The 14,869-nt window shown below is 49.4% G+C and overlaps 1 pseudogene; it reads right to left on the reverse strand.

Annotated features, from left to right (window-relative positions):
* Window positions 1-5,277: 5,277 nt before the first annotated feature.
* Window positions 5,278-5,392, reverse strand: LOC149443922 (U2 spliceosomal RNA; annotated as a pseudogene).
* Window positions 5,393-14,869: the final 9,477 nt, after the last annotated feature.

The raw sequence follows: 14,869 nt of genomic DNA on the forward strand, positions 1-14,869 counted from the left end.
TTCAGCATCCTCCTCTCACCTCCAGCTTCCTCTCACCTGCAGTTTTCATCTCTCACCTTCAAATTCCTCTCACCTCCAAATTTTAGCTCTCACCTTCAGCTTTCACCTCTCACCTCCAACTTTCTCCTCTCACCTTCCAGCTTCCTCTTCTCATCTCCAACTTTCACCTTTCACCTCCAGTTCCTGCCTATCATCTCCAGCTTTCACCTCTCACCTCCAGCTTCCTCATTTCACCTCCAGCTCCTGCCTCCAACTTTCACCTCTCACCTACAGCTTCCTCCTCACACCTCCTGCTTTCACCTCTCACCTCCAGCTTTCTCCTCTCTTTGCCAGCTTCCTCCTAGCATCTCCAGCTTTCTCCTTGTGCCTTCAGCTTTCACCTCTCACCTGCAGCTTCCTCCTCATGTCTTCAGCTTCCATCTCTCACCTTCAGATTCCTCCTCTCACCTCCTGCTTCCTCCTCTCACCTCCAGCTTTCACCTCCCACCTCCAGCTTTCTCCTCTCACCTTCAACTTTCACCTCTCACCTCCAGCTTCCTCCTCACACCTCCAGTTTCACCTCTCACCTCCAGCTTTCTCCTCTCTTCGCCAGCTTCCTCCTCACACCTCCAGCTTCCTCCTTGTGCCTTCAGCTTTCACCTCTCATCTCTAGCTTCCTCCTTTCACCTCCATCTCCTGCCTCTTGCCTCACGCTTTCACTTCTCACCTCCAGCTTCATCCTCTCACCACCAGCTTTCACCTCTAACCTCCAGCTTCTCTTCTCACCTCCAGATTTCACCTTTCACCTCCAGCTCTTGCCTCTCCCCTCCATCTTTCACCTCTCACCTCCAGCTTCCTCTTCTCACTTCCAGCTTCCTCTTCTCACCTCCAGCTTCCTCCTCTCACTTCCACCTTCCTCCTCTCCATCTGGCTTTTGCCTCTTACCTTGAGCTTCCCAAGTAGCATTTAAAATAGAACACTATCCTAAAATGGAAAAAAAAGTGTTGGCTTTAGCTCTACTTTAAGTAACAACAAAGTTTTTACTGAATAAACAGGACAATAGCACAAATGTAAATACTTGTCAGGGACATAGGAGCTGTAGAGAGGTTAGAGATGAAATGGTTAAAATGAGAATAATCATCAGACGACAGTTCCTGCTGAGGCGCAATGGATCCTCACTCTCTTCTGTTTACTTTTCGCCTCCGGTCTCCACATGGCTGCTCCACCTGGGGAAGGTACAGAAGTATGACAAGGACAAAATTAGCATGTTAATGTTTTTTCCCTGCCTGCATGCCTCCTGCATATTTAAGCAGTATCATTGTCAACAGATTGAGTTGTGAACAGTTACAGGGGTAATGGGGGAGGTCATTAGCGCACTTCCATTGTTCAAACACCAAATACTGATTAGGCGTCCTGCATTTCTTTACTGGTGGTTGGCAAGAGACGCCTCTCCAGGGAGCAGGAAAAGAGAAAGCAATACGCAGCACAAACAATTCAAAGCAGAAAAGGGAAGTTGTTAGCATTCTGTTTAGATGTGCTGCAACTGTTGCCTATACAAAAAAAATGAAAGGTTTTGGTTGGAGTCGCCCTTTAAATCTGGATTCTGGTCTCCCCTCCAGGCTTGCACAGGTGTACCGGCTCCTCCCCTTCAGTCTTGCACAGGTGTACCGGCTCCTCCCCTTCAGTCTTGCACAGGTGTACCTGCTCCTCCCTTTCAGTCTTGCACAGGTGTACCGGCTCCTCCCTTTCAGTCTTGCACAGGTGTACCTGCTTCTCCCCTTCAGTCTAGCACAGGTGTACCGGCTCCTCCCCTTCAGTCTTGCACAGGTGTACCAGCTCCTCCCCTTCAGTCTTGCACAGGTGTACCGGCTCCTCCCCTTCAGTCTTGCACAGGTGTACCTGCTCCTCCCCTTCAGTCTAGCACAGGTGTACCTGCTCCTCCCTTTCAGTCTTGCACAGGTGTACCTGCTCCTCCCCTTCAGTCTTGCACAGGTGTACCTGCTCCTCCCTTTCAGTCTTGCACAGGTGTACCTGCTCCTCCCCTTCAGTCTTGCACAGGTGTACCTGCTCCTCCCCTTCAGTCTTGCACAGGTGTACCTGCTCCTCCCTTTCAGTCTTGCACAGGTGTACCGGCTCCTCCCCTTCAGTCTTGCACAGGTGTACCGGCTCCTCCCTTTCAGTCTTGCACAGGTGTACCGGCTCCTCCCCTTCAGTCTTGCACAGGTGTACCGGCTCCTCCCCTTCAGTCTTCCACAGGTGTACCGGCTCCTCCCCTTCAGTCTTGCACAGGTGTACCGGCTCCTCCCTTTCAGTCTTGCACAGGTGTACCTGCTCCTCCCCTTCAGTCTTGCACAGGTGTACCGGCTCCTCCCCTGGACTGAAAAGGCTTATGCTGATATCACCGCACACTGGGAGCTTCTCACAATGTGCATTAGAAGCCGCAGCAAGTCGGATAGAGCTCTGCCTCATTTCCTGGCTGGAGGACGCCCATCGTCATCTAGTACTTTCCTCCCCAGCCTGACTGTTCCTGGCTCCGCCCCTTTCAGTGTCTAAATGACAAGGATTAAAGGGGACCTGTCAGTAACTTTCCCGGTCTCCGTGAATAAATTCCTTGACAATATACAGCAGCTGGATCCATTTTCAGTCCACCTTTTATCATTACAAAGCTCCAGTCAGTGCCTTTGCCTAGGCTGAGATGATGTCATCAGTCTGCTGCAGGCAGGAAGAAGCATTTCCTCAGTCTCCCCTCCCCCAGAGATCAGACTGTACATTGTAACTTTATAGAAGGAGGAGGAAGCATTTCCACAGTCTCCCCTCCCCCAGGGATCAGACTGTACATTGTAACTTTGTAGAAGGATGAGGAGACATTTCCTTAGTCTCCCCTCCCTCGGTGATCGGATTGTACATTGTAACTTTGTATAAGGAGGAGGAAGCATTTCCATAGTCTCCCCTCCCCCAGTGATCTGACTGTACATTGTAACTTTGTAGAAGGAGCCCTTTCCTCAGTCTCCCCTCCCCCAGTGATCCGACTGTACATTGTAACTTTGTATAAGGAGGAGGAGGCATTTCCTCAGTCTCCCCTCACCCGGTGATCAGACTGTACATTGTAACTTTGTAGAAGGAGGAGGAGCCCTTTCCTCAGTCTCCCCTCCCCCAGTGATCTGACTGTACATTGTAACTTTGTATAAGGAGGAGGAGGCATTTCCTCAGTCTCCCCTCCCCCCGTGATCAGACTGTACATTGTAACTTTGTAGAAGGAGGAGGAGGCATTTCCTCCGTCTCCCCTCACCCGGTGATCAGACTGTACATTGTGACTTTGTATAAGGAGGAGGAGGCATTTCCTCAGTCTCCCCTCACCCGGTGATCCGACTGTACATTGTAACTTTGTAGAAGGAGGAGAAGGCATTTCCTCAGTCTCCCCTCCCCCGGTGATCCGACTGTACATTGTAACTTTGTAGAAGGAGGAGGAGGCATTTCCTCAGTCTCCCCTCACCCGGTGATCCGACTGTACATTGTAACTTTGTAGAAGGAGGAGGAGGCATTTCCTCAGTCTCCCCTCTCCAATGATTCGATTGGACTGTCCAAAGTTCCGATGTTTCTGCTGCACATCCCGTCCACAATTCTTTTTTCTGCGGAGAGGTTTCTGCTCCCTGAACTGAGGAAGGTCACAAGGCTGCGATTATTCCTCCTGCACGTGTGCGGACTCTGGAATGCGTCTATTTCGGGCGCAGACGACGCTCGCTGACCGTCCCCTCCTGGCACCCGTCTATATTGGAGCCGTTCCATGGAGACATGAAGGTCAGCGGCTTTGAGGTTCAGCCCGTCGGATGCGTGCCGAGCAGCAGCTGCAACGTCGATCCTTCCCTCGCCACATCCAATACCACGCACAGTCCCCGTTCAACGGGAACGCAATAAAATGAAAGAGCGAACGCACTCGTGTGACTGGGGGAATTTCTGGCGCTGTGACATCATTACCCTGGATTGTGCGTCCGGTCTGCCAGCGACAAGTGATGGCGCTCTAAGGGGGATCGCAACTGAATTCCCAACGTCTCCCAACATTGCATGACGGCGCTCCTTCCTACATCGTTTTATTCCAACGCCTGCGCCCATACAGGCGCTAATGAGCTGTAGTGTGGGTGTTAGACCGCGTTACCCCCGCGCCCTCCTGACAATTTCCTCCCCTTCCATTTTTTGCGATACAGCGCTGCGTTACTTTAACCATTTCCATACCGGGCAATTTTCCCCCTTCCTGCCCAGGCCATTTTCCAGGTTTCAGCGCTCTCACACTTTGAATGACAATTGCGCGGTCATACAACATTGTACCCAAACTAAAAATGTTATCATTTTCTTCATACAACTAGAGATTTCCTTCGGTAGTATTTAATCACCGCCGAGGTTTTTATTTTTTGCTAAATTATCAAAAAAAAAACATATTTTTTTTTTTTTTTTTTTTAAGTCCGCAAACGTGCAACTATATCGAAAAAACCCGTAAGTGTCCGCAAAAAAGTGCAAGTGCAAAACACCACACGAAAAACGTGCACTTAGGGGTGTGCTGTGTCCTACCCCGAAAGGGGCTTGGACCGCTGTCCCTGATCCCCCGGGGCACGAAGCTCCTGACGGGGACTAGGTTCCCACTTGGTCCTCCTGACCAAAAGGCCGGGTGGACCACCGTTCCCTATGCCAAGCCGAAGCCGGACATTCAGTACTAGGCAAGGGGGCTCTCCCGAAGAAGAGCCCTCTAGGGATCAGGGGAGGAAGGAACCGTATGGCCACACATCCTCCCCCTAGACTTCAGGGTAGGCCCGAGGACCCACACCCTCCATCCGTGAAACACACACATAAGGCAAAGAAAAAGTGACAAACGTGGGAGTGCATAATAAATAAAGTAAAAGATAAAGTAAAAAAATAATAAAAAAGGTACCGTGCCGAAATGTGCACAGACCAGGCCCTGAGGCCTGTAGCAAAAATTGCCCTGAACTTAGCCAAAAGACCTGGTCCTTAGGGCGCTGTGCAAAAAAGAGTGTAAAAACAGTGGCCATGTGTCATTTTCACACCGTGGGGTCCCACACCCAAGTGTTACTAGTGACACCCCTGAGCGCGTCTCCTCAGGGGGCACTGAGTTTGCGGACTTTTTGCCTCCTCAGCCCCAGGCCAGACCAAGGTAGCATGTTCAGATCAGGAGGTACTGGGTCTTTCCGGTCTCCCCAGAGGAATTACTCCCAAGACCCCAGAACGAATCATGGCGCTCCCTGGTTTCTGTCCCTCCGGTACTAGCCTTCCGGACCCCCATCATACCAGTGAGGGTACTATACAACAACCATCCCCGTAAACTAGAATGGTCGGGAGCACCCCCACTGGACACTGATAAGAACAGATACTACACTTGATCTTAGCCAAAAGGCCGAGAAGCGATGTTGGAAGAAACACTTTATTGCAGAAGCATCAAAAACAACATGTTACTTGTAATCGGGGTACATCTCACCCTGTACTGCGATGCAGCGCACCACATAGCAATACAGTTCCAGGCATACGATAAATACATTCAGAAATAAATACATTCGCTCAGCGGTATGATGCCTGACGTGATGTGCGCGGAGGATGAATCCCCCGGACCACCACGTCCTGCATGACGCCGCTTACCCCAAAAACTGTAGCATCCTAATACAATATACATTTCCTAGTCACTATGTCATGCAGAAAAACGATAAACTGAAAATCACGATTCACAATAGGCATCGGGTGTGCGGGGGGGGGGGAAGGGGAGGGGGAGGGGGAAACACAGGCCCGAAGCTTTATTGAAAAGACAAAGACACGCAAGGGGGAGTATGGGGAAGGGGGAAATCTTCAGACGTCCTCTTCCTCCTTAAAGTCCATCAAGGAATAGTCTCTGAGCAGACTGAGGATCAGTCTGCGGCAGTCCTCAATGGACATCCTCTCCCGCTGGTGGATGAGGCGCTTCCTGGCGCACCATAAAGCGTCCTTAAAGCAACACAGCACCAAGAAACACTGCTCTAGATGATGCTGGGTGTCCTCCAGCCATGAAAAGAGGCGGAGCTCTCAAAAAAAAAAAACATATTTTGAAAAAAATTTTGAAAAAAACAATCCACCAGTTGTTAGTTATAGCCAAGATAAGACAGTCACACTGACCAAATAAGGCATATTCCTTTGTTAGGGAGAGTGTTCTGATCCAATTGTAAACGACCATCGCCACCCTAATTTGCATAACTAAGACAGTCCAAGTTCTTTTTTTTTTTATGGGGTTGCTGCACATTTTTTTTTTTTAATTCTTTTATTTAAAAGTTCATAAAAGCAACACATGTTACAGTCACAGCGTTTGAAACAAAAGGTGTTTCAAAAAAAAGGTACAGAACATTTCCATCAATTCAATTTTTACAAAAATAAACAGCATCAAATACACATTAACATATTCCCTCCCACCCCTTCATTAGCATTTGACATCACACCCACCCCCAAAACATTTACATATGCAAATACAAAGAAAAGGACATCAAAACTCCCCAGCAACCCCTTTATTAGCATATCCCCACCCCCACCAAAATCCACAAGTGGAAATACAGAAAAGCCACAAACATGGCAATAATATCCCCTTTCCCGCCATCGTTCTATCTACAAGAGAAGAACAAAATGTTAGCACATCAAGATATTGAAGACATCATTTGCATCATTTCTAGATCCGTTAGGAGTTCACTCATTAAAGAAGCATTACAAATACTTCTCATGTCACAGCCCACTGTTTCCATTGGGATAACCGCCATACAGCATTAGCCTTGTAATGCCCCATACGTCTGCAGTCCCAATACGCATAGAAGTAGAGCCTTCCACGAACCATGGCCACACATTCTCTCACTTCCACAACTTCCTTCCTAAAAACCAAAATATTCCTTACATCCCACACACTCTCCTTCACACAGTTCACTAACAACCACAACACTCTAGCTTCCTCCCTCGCCAACTTGCATGTACCAAACACCACCATCTCGTACGTCAGTTTTTTTAACCCCGTCAAACCTTCCACCATCTTCCACAAGCTTTTCCACACCTCTCTTACAAAACCACACTCCCACAACAGATGATACACATTTTCATTCATCCCACACCCCACTCTCGGACACACCTCGCTATCGACCATCCTCCTTCTTCTCTGAAAAACCCTCGTCGGCAGGCACCCGTGCACCACCATCCACGCCACATCCTTCTGCCGATTCACCAAATCTCTGCTACCCACTCTCTTCCAAACATTCTTGCACTCTACTTCACTCAAACCCCCGATCAACTCCATGTCCTCCCTACTATCCATAAGCCCCATCACTTTCTTACCTTCACACCACACTTCCTTACTTATTCCCTCCAACCCATACTTCCTCAAGCCCCTCTCGATCCTACCGTAAAACCAAGGACCATTAAAGCACACAGGCTTTCGCAAATCGCACTCCCCCAATTTACACCTTCTCAGCACACTTCCCCCTACATACCGCAGCATACTTCCAGCCACACTCTCCCTTTTAGCCATTTTCACACACCAACCAATATATTTCATCACCAGAAACCTCTCAACATTCACCATCCCCTTACCTCCATTCAATACCATCTTCACCACCTTCTCTCTTTTCAATTTTTCCATTTTGGATGACCAAAAAAAGGTAAAACAGGTTTTAATAATCTTCTTCAGCACCCTATCTGGTGCCGGAAACACTAAATACAAAAACAACAGGATAGGCATAATCACAGCCTTTATTATTAGCACCTTCCCCTCCAGGGACAATGTCCTCAGGGACCAAAAGGACACCTTCCTCTGCACCCTCACTCGCACATCTTCCCAACTCTCCAATCCAAACAAGTCATTACTAAATTTCACACCCAACACCCTTACTCCACCCGCACACTCCTTCCACCCCCACTGCCTCCCATCCCTCCATTCTCCAAAAAACTTACACACACTTTTCCCTTCATTAACACTAAACCCACTAGCCATACAAAACACATTCAGCAATAGTTTCACTCTCCTCAATCCTTCCCCACTCTTACAAATCACCGTAACATCATCCATATATCCAATCACGCTAAGAAACTTTCCCCCACTCCCAGGCACTTCTATCCCCCTCACCAATTTATCCCTCCCCAACATTCTCAACAGAGGCTCTATCGCACATACAAACAAAACCGGAGACAATGGGCACCCTTGTCTCACGCCTGTCTTAATATTTACTTCCCCAGTCAACCATCCATTCACCAAAACCCTCCCCCGCATCCCGGCATACACACACTTAATCCATCCAATCATCCTGTCAGGCACCCCCATCTCTTTCAAAACTCTAAACATATACACATGCACCACACGATCATAAGCTTTCTCAAAGTCTACTGTCAAAACCGCCATCTTCTGCTTCCTCTCCTTACACCACCACAGCCCATCCCTTAAACAAACCAAACTCTCAGTTATACTCCTCCCAGGAACCGCACATACCTGTTCCTCACCCACCAATCCATCCACCACCTGCCTTAGTCTATCAGCCATCATCTTAGTGATAATTTTATAGTCTGTATTTAAAAGCGAAATAGGCCTCCAGTTCTTTAAATCACATTTGTCCCCTTTCTTGTAAAGCAACACAATCACACTCTCCCCCATTGAACTTGCCAACTTTCCATCTTCCAGTACCTTCTTACAGACCTCAAAAACATCCTTACCAATCGCATCCCAAAAAGCAACATAAAAATCCACCGGTAGCCCATCACTCCCCGGTGATTTACCTTTTTTTAAACTCCTCACACACCTCTCAACTTCTTCCATGCTCACATCCTCCTCTAAACATTCCCTCTCTTCCACCCCCAACCGTGTCTTAATTTCATCTAGCACCTCCCTCTCAACCCTCTCATCCCTCCCCCCTCCAACGTACAATCCAGTATAAAAGTCTTCCACCACTTTTCTCACACTCTCATTCCCACTCACCATGTTCCCATCCTTGTCCAGCACATTTTTCAAGTCCATTCTTCCATCAAACACCTTTTTGAAGAAAAAACTCGAACAAGTCTCATCTTTCTCACGAACCACCATCCTTGCCTGTATTAACAAATTCTTCCCTCTCTTCTGCATGCATTCATTCACTTTTGCTCTAGCTTCTACCAACACGTTCTCCACCTCATCCCCCAACTTTCTCAACTCTTCCAAATATTCCAGTCTCTTCTGCCATCCTTCATACATTTCTCTCTCTCTCCTTGCTCTCTCACACCCTTTCCTAATAAAGAACACTTTCGTACAGCCTTTCACCCACTCCCACCATTCAACCACATTCTCAAAGTCACCCACCCTCCTTTTTAATTTCTCAAAAGTACACACATACTCCTTCCTCACCTCCTCATCTTCCAACAAACTCACATTCAATTTCCACACCCCTCTCCCAAACACACTCCCATCAACAATACTCACCATACATCCAATCCATCCATGGTCCGTGAAAGGCTCCCTTCTGACTGAGAAATCCTCCACCTTCAGATTCCTAGAAGCAAAGATAAAATCAATTCGAGATTCCACATTCCCATTACCACTGTAAAACGTAGAGCCACCTTCCCTTCCCACATCCACCAATTTAAACAATTCCACCATATCCTTTAATGCTTTCCCGGACTTATCCACCCCCCCCCCACCCCCTCCACCACCCCTCCCACTCCTATCCCCCTCCCTAGTGATACAGTTAAAATCCCCCATCAAAAACGTAGGTTCCCTTCCCCCAACATACAATTTTAACTTTTCAAGCAAGGTAACTCTTTCTTGCCTATTGGTAGATAAATAAACGCAAAATAATTTAAAAACCACCCCACCCTCCTCAAAATAAACCAACACCGCCCTTCCCCTTTCAATGTGCACCACCCTAGTAACCTTAAATCTATTCCCCTTAAACAGCACCGCAACCCCCCGATTCCTCTCCCTACATAAAGACCATACAGCCTGGCCTTTCTCCCATTTGGCAGTTATTGGTTCCTCCTCCAGGTTACAGTCCTGGACACATAGAACATCCCATGTGCTAGCTTCAAACAGCTTAAAAATTGCTGCCCTTCTCCATGCAGATCTCAGACTGCGAACATTTAGAGAAGCTACACCAAACTTCATAAGAAAACCTCAAAAAAAGGAGGGGGTGAAACAAACCATAAACCAAGGTGCTAAGTCTCACCACCCTTCTTCCCCCTCCCCCGGGACCGCCCTCTTGAGGCCTTTTTGGCTTTAGGGGAAACCTCCCTTCCAACTCCCTTCATTCTACCCCCAGACGTTCTTGGTTGGCCCCCCTGGTATCCCATAACAGCCTGCAGATCCTCCACTCGGCCAGAGCTAGCAAAAGACTTTATAGAGCTGTCCGATTCCTCAATTGAGTCAACAAGAGAGGCTGTGCTCTCAGATTCCTCAATGTTACCAGTAGGAGAGAGGGCCTCAGGGCTTCCCATTTTCCGCTTCAGGGAGCCCAAAGTTTGGTCCATAGCCTCCTCCACCTCCTCCTCAAGCACACTGCTAGGACCAGCACCTGCTTCTACAGTATCCTCCTTCAAGCACTCCCCCTCAGCCAGCATGGTCTCGGGAACACCTCCACTTGAGGAGACCCTACTCACCCCAGCCTCATCAGGGACCACTTCGGGGTCTATAGACTCTGGCACCTCTTCCACCATGGCAGCAAGGGCCTGCCCCAAGGCCTCCAGGGGGTCGCTACTGACGCCCCTGCTCCCCGCCACCTCTGCATAGGAGGCCGGTTTCTCCGGAGGAACAACATTTGCATCTGCTCCGCCCCCTCGGGAGCTATCTTGACCCGGCACCACATTTGCCGCACCCTGCCGGTGCACCGAGGGACACTGCCTCGCCAAGTGATCCGACTCCCCACAAATGTGGCATCTCCGCCCCTCTGGACAGTCTGCAGTCGTGTGAGTGTGCATGTAGCAGTTCCGACACACCGTTCCCACCTCACATCGCTCCTTAGTATGGCCAAATCGATAACAAAACCTGCAGAACACCGGCTGTCCAGGATACCAAAGGTAGCCTCTGTTAGATCCTATCGAGAACGTCTGGGGAGGATGCAAAGTCCCGCCAATACCCCCAACATCTGGCTTAAATCTCACCCAAAATTTCCTATGACCATTAAAGGTTCCAAAAATGTTAGTCTGGTTCACCCCCTCAGACACCATTTCGCAATAGCGAAGCAAAAAGGCCCTAATTTCCTCGTTTCGAGCGAAAGGGTTATACATATGTACATGCAGTGGCACCCTCTGACGATCTTCTCTGCACAAAAATGTCACGTCCTTCAAAACCGGGTCCCCCGCTTTCTCCGCCTGCCGCAACCAGCACGTCTGCATGTCAGCCTTGGAGGAGAAAGTCACATCATAGCAGCCACTTGACGGGAAACACTGCACACAAAAAATGGTATCTCGTGCCATACCCAGGACCTCTTCCACCACCGTTTTCTGCACAAAGTGCAGTCCAACCTCCGCCCTTCTAGCCTCACCTATAACCAGCCGCACTGTGTTAGGCACATCAGGAGCTACCGCAGCCATCCTGTGACCATTTCACCACACTCAATCCACACGGGGAGAGTGGGTGTAGGGATCGCAACCCGTTGCCTGGGGACTAAGCCTCCGGCCAATAGCAGCAAGGGGGGGCCCTCCGAAAAGGGACGCTCCCCCCAAGGCCGACCGTCGGGTACCCCAGGCACCTTCTGACCAAGGATCAAGGAGCCGAAACTACACTTGATCTTAGCCAAAAGGCCGAGAAGCGATGTTGGAAGAAACACTTTATTGCAGAAGCATCAAAAACAACATGTTACTTGTAATCGGGGTACATCTCACCCTGTACTGCGATGCAGCGCACCACATAGCAATACAGTTCCAGGCATACGATAAATACATTCAGAAATAAATACATTCGCTCAGCGGTATGATGCCTGACGTGATGTGCGCGGAGGATGAATCCCCCGGACCACCACGTCCTGCATGACGCCGCTTACCCCAAAAACTGTAGCATCCTAATACAATATACATTTCCTAGTCACTATGTCATGCAGAAAAACGATAAACTGAAAATCACGATTCACAATAGGCATCGGGTGTGCGGGGGGGGGGGAAGGGGAGGGGGAGGGGGAAACACAGGCCCGAAGCTTTATTGAAAAGACAAAGACACGCAAGGGGGAGTATGGGGAAGGGGGAAATCTTCAGACGTCCTCTTCCTCCTTAAAGTCCATCAAGGAATAGTCTCTGAGCAGACTGAGGATCAGTCTGCGGCAGTCCTCAATGGACATCCTCTCCCGCTGGTGGATGAGGCGCTTCCTGGCGCACCATAAAGCGTCCTTAAAGCAACACAGCACCAAGAAACACTGCTCTAGATGATGCTGGGTGTCCTCCAGCCATGAAAAGAGGCGGAGCTCTCAAAAAAAAAAAACATATTTTGAAAAAAATTTTGAAAAAAACAATCCACCAGTTGTTAGTTATAGCCAAGATAAGACAGTCACACTGACCAAATAAGGCATATTCCTTTGTTAGGGAGAGTGTTCTGATCCAATTGTAAACGACCATCGCCACCCTAATTTGCATAACTAAGACAGTCCAAGTTCTTTTTTTTTTTATGGGGTTGCTGCACATTAGGGAGAGCGTTCTGATCCAACTGCAAATGATTATGGGTGCCTAATTTACATACTATTTTGCATACTCCTTTCCTTCTTGTTGCAAGTTAGGGAGAGTGTCCTGATCCCCCAGGATAAATTGCAAAGGACCACCCTAATTTGCATACTCCTGTCCTTGCCTCAGATTATTCAAAAACATGCAAATTTGTCTGACACATTCCCCTCCCAGAAAACCCCTAATTTTTCCCAGATGCCCGCTCAGTTTGTTGGATAGGACACACACTAACCCCATGGACCACCATGCCCTGCTTCCACCAATAATGATGAGTTTGGACCATATTATTTTAATTTAGGGAGAGCATTGTATCTAATTAGCATATTTGTTCTCCCCCTGGAGAGCCCCCTGACCTAGTATTTGGTGGCCAGCTTTTAGTAAGCTTTGGTGATCCTTGGTTCCACCCCCCTTTCAGAGAATACAGACCCAGCCACACCAGTCCCAGTGTCCCTGATCACCCCCACACCAGTCCCAGTGTCCCTGATCACCCCCACACCAGTCCCAGTGTCCCTGATCACCGCCACATCAGTCCCAGTGTCCCTGATCACCCCCACACCAGTCCCAGTGTCCCTGATCACCCCCACACCAGTCCCAGTGTCCCTGATCACCCCCACACCAGTCCCAGTGTCTCTTATCACCGCCACACCAGTCCCAGTGTTTCTGATCACCGCCACACCAGTCCCAGTGTCCCTGATCACCGCCACACCAGTCCCAGTGTCCCTGATCACCCCCACACCAGTCCCAGTGTCTCTGATCACTGCCACACCAGTCCCAGTGTCTCTGATCACCTCCACACCAGTCCCAGTGTCCCTGATCACCCCCACACCAGTCCCAGTGTCTCTTATCACCGCCACACCAGTCCCAGTGTTTCTGATCACCGCCACACCAGTCCCAGTGTCCCTGATCACCACCACACCAGTCCCAGTGTCCCTGATCACCGCCACACCAGTCCCAGTGTCCCTGATCACCCCCACACCAGTCCCAGTGTCTCTGATCACTGCCACACCAGTCCCAGTGTCTCTGATCACCTCCACACCAGTCCCAGTGTCTCTGATCACCGCCAAACCAGTCCCAGTGTCTCTGATCACCCCCACACCAGTCCCAGTGTTTCTGATCACCGCCAAACCAGTCCCAGTGTCTCTGATCACCGCCAAACCAGTCCCAGTGTCTCTGATCACCCCCACACCAGTCCCAGTGTCTCTGATCACCGCCACACCAGTAACCCTCTTTCCTTCACCACAGCTCATGTATTTCCCCCCATCCTCTCCTCTCCCTATTACTGCACTCATCACCCCCTGATAGTTCTGGTCCCTCTTTATTGGAACTGTATTGGGGTTCTATAAATCCGGTACAACAAAAATAATAACATGCAATTCTGTAATCTTGGTAAATAGTAATATTATCTCCAGTGGAAAAAAAGGTGGAAGATGCGCCTTAAGTCCCCCATTACCTGCCTGACGCCAGATTGAGCCTCTCCTGCCAAGGGGCGGACTGACAACTTATGGGGCCCCTGGGCAATAGGGAATCATGGGGCCACTGTGTCCTTGCCCACACTCAAAGCACACCCAAAAAAGCCTATAAGAGGTACCAAGGGCATCTCATGGGGCCCCGGGCAATAGGGGATCATGGGGCCCCTGTGTCCTCACCCACACTCAAACCACACCCAAAAAATCCCATGAAAGGTACCAAGGGCATCTCAAGGGGCCCCCTACTGACCCCGGGTTCTTGAGTAGTGCCCGAGTGCTCGAATGGTCAGTCCACCCCTGCTCCTGCCTCATTCCCACATCCAGCGCCATCTCTTATCAGCGGCAGAAAGCCGGCAAATAATGTGAAGCTCACAGCCAATATTTTTCCTGGGACCGTTCCCAACTCTCAGCTGATGTGTGAAGGAGAATTACAGCACGGCAACGATCTCACAAAGCCCAGCGGATGCCAGCGGTCACGGCAAAATGTTCATCCTCAGCTCCATTTGGAGAAAAATATCACAGTTAAAAATGTATTTAATGAGCGCTCAACGCCACCCATTATTATAAATGGATCACCCAGGGGCTGACTGACAACTCATGGGGCCCCCGGACAAGAGGGGATCATGGGGCCCCTGTGTCCTAGCCCACACTCAAACCACACCCAAAAAAGCCTATGAAAAGTACCAAGGGCATCTCATGGGGCCCCCGGGCAATAGTGGATCATGGGGCCCCTGTGTCCTAGCCCACACTCAAACCAC

The sequence above is a fragment of the Staurois parvus genome, unplaced genomic scaffold (genome assembly GCF_062004578.1).
Source record: "Staurois parvus isolate SC_StPar_1 unplaced genomic scaffold, SC_StPar_1.0 ptg000824l, whole genome shotgun sequence".
In the NCBI taxonomy this organism is placed as follows: domain Eukaryota; kingdom Metazoa; phylum Chordata; class Amphibia; order Anura; family Ranidae; genus Staurois; species Staurois parvus.